The following is a 3,014-nucleotide window of genomic DNA, read 5'->3' as shown; positions in this document are numbered from 1 at the left end:
AACAAAATCCCTCAATACTGCACTAACATCAACCAATGACTTTTGATTGAATCATGACTGACGTCTTTTTTAGCCAATCTTCAGTCTCAGCTCCGCTGCAGGCTGGCCTCTTATCCAATCAGCGCGAGAGTACGCGGGACTTCACACAATATGCCGAAGACAATTGACATTTGTGTAGACCAATCCTTGCGACTCACTTTATGCAAAACCGAAGCCACGACCAATAAAATGCGTCACCTAAAAGTAGGCGGTATTTCAACAGCCGTATCAACCAATAAGCTAAACGGATTGGTAATATTAATGGCGGAGGCAAAACAATAGCACGTTGGCGCGGAGTACAGATTTTTTAAATATACATTAATACTAATAATAAAACAAAAAAAACTATAAGGTGATGAAGAACCCCCCCCCCCCCCCCCCCCCACCCCCAGATGTGAGAGGAAAATATTGGGTTTACATTACTTATGTAAGGTGTCATTCCTTTGTTGATGATAAAGTGCAAGGCAATATCTATTTTCCCCCCTTTCTTTTCTTTAAAGCATACATCAACATTGCCCTCTGGTGTATTAAAAGCAAATGTACAACGTTTTACTTTGCAGCAATAATAAATAATAGATCAAACAGATAAGGTGGCTGTCAAGGTCTGCAGAAAAAATCATTGGTGCCAGCCTGCCCTCCATCCTGGACTTGTACACCTCCAGAGTCAGGAAACGGGCAGGATAGATCACTGCAGACCCTTCACACCCTGGACACAACCTGTTCCAACTCCTCCCCTCTGGTAGGCGCTACAGAGCTCTGTACGCCAAAACCACCAGACACAGGAACAGCTTCTTTCCACTGGCTGTCATGCTCATGAACAATTAATCAGACATACTGCACTACTACCTCTGTTTGCACTATTACCACCACCTCAATTCCTTTGCCATTGTTGTTTATAGGTTTATTTTTATATATACAAATATATATATACTTTTTTGGATATATATTTATACTTACAGTATTGTACATAGTTGTAAAATGTTTATACCTACATCTGTTCTACTTTTTTTGTTGCCCTTGTTTTATTTTTTATATATATATTTGTTTCTTGTTTATTGTAAACTTGTGTATGTACATTGAGAGCGAAGTGGAAACCAGAGTCAAATTCCATATGCGTACGCCAATAAAGCTAATCCTGATAATCGCTCCCAGGGTGCTTCACAGCAGCCCACTGCTCCCAATATGCTAGGGATTGGTAAAATGCAGAGGTTAAATTTATTTCATATGCATGTACCTAATGTAAATGATGATTATAATAAAGTTATTCATACATCATCCCTGCGGCAGTCTTTTAATTTACCATTTGCAACAGATTTGAATTCCTCATTTATTCAAAAGAGTATGTGCAGTTGTCTGCACTTTGCAAAAAAAACACTTGCACATGGATTGCTTATCAAAACTGATAAGTTGATTCTTGGTGAAACTGTCATGCTATTCACAACTTATAGCAATACCATTAATATCCATGAAATGGTGTTACGTCTGCGAAAAGGTGGCCAACAGTTCGTTGTTTCTTACTGAACTACCGCAGTAAAAATATGCAAAATTGGTTTTGCTGAATGCGATAGCATTCCTTCAGACAAAACTGACACTCTTAGCAAAACTGACACTCAATAAGCAACTCAGTGTCAACAAAAGAGTGAAACAAAACAGAGATTTATATTTAAGATACATTTCCAGAGTTGACTGCCATGGTGAAAAAAACATCTAAACATTTTGATAACAACTTCTGGTTGCAAAAACCAAGATGGCGACGGCCAAAATGCCGAGCTCAAGGCCTTAAAATGGCACTACGCTACTTCCACTTAGATACGGCTGATGTCTTCGCTCCTTTGATTGGTCGCTTACTTTCAACACCCAGAGTCTCCGGCCTGATCTATGTCTCTGTCTATGACTGTGATTTTTAATACTGTTGAATGAGCTAACTGGGACACTTATTGAACCGTAGGCCATGACTGCTCTGTTGGTTAACCCTAAGTTGCCTTTGCCTAGGATCCAAGTGGATCTGATAGCTTTTGTAACATTATTTTACGACATGCTGTGATGTGAGGTGGGGGGGTGGGGTCTTCACTCTTACCCCCGTAGAGCGCAGAAGGAGCGCTCCACAGTAAAAGGGTGTGCAGGCAGCGCGCTATGGGATGGAAGATTTCTCTCAAGATTTCTCTATTAAGCCCCAAGCCATGTCAAAACAGATCTCTTCCTCTGTGGAACCGGTTCGGCTAAACCACAAAGCTTAAAGAAAATTAATGCGTGGTGACGTATGACGTCTTCTTGCGATTTGGGAGCACACTTCCAATTATCGTAAGTAACACGATAACTAACTATACAGATAATTTGGCCAGTTTAAAGTAAGCTTAAAGATAACTTTTTTTCAAAAGTGGCGAAGGCTTGGAGTACAGCACTAACGGCTAACAGTTTCGCCCTTAGCTAACGTCAAGCCACCTGTTAACTGTTACCAGCCTATTATGTTAGCTTCATTAACATCATATTGTAATGTTCCACTTATGAGTTGGAGACAATAGTACAGTTCTCGCATGAACTGGTTTATTAAACCACACAAAACAGTGCCAAGCAAACTCACAAAAGTGAACATGACAAACAACCCTCCAGAGCTTACGTCACAGAACAGGAAAGGGCGCATTCTTGCCCTCTCTGGTACGTAGACTCTCACTTCTAACTATTTCCCATCCCCGATGGAAGTCTCTGAAATGGCCGAAGGCCTCCTCTGCCTTCGCTGCTGGGCCACCTGGGGGGCTGTGGCCAAGGGACCAGGGGGTGAGGACTCAACCACTGGCGAGGGGACAGGGGAAGAGGAGGGGGGCGACTCAGTCTTCTGCCCTGGGGATCCGGGGACCAGGACGTGGGTGTTGGGGGGTTCATGAGGGCTGGGGGACACAGACACTGGAGCCCCCTGCGTTGACCCTGTGTTGACCCAGTTAAAGTGCCTCTGTATGTTTTGTATTTTCTGTCTCCTG

The sequence above is a fragment of the Anarhichas minor genome, unplaced genomic scaffold (genome assembly GCF_050575085.1).
Source record: "Anarhichas minor isolate MPS153535 unplaced genomic scaffold, ASM5057508v1 ptg000034l, whole genome shotgun sequence".
Taxonomy (NCBI): Eukaryota; Metazoa; Chordata; class Actinopteri; order Perciformes; family Anarhichadidae; genus Anarhichas; species Anarhichas minor.
This window is presented reverse-complemented; position numbering follows the sequence as displayed.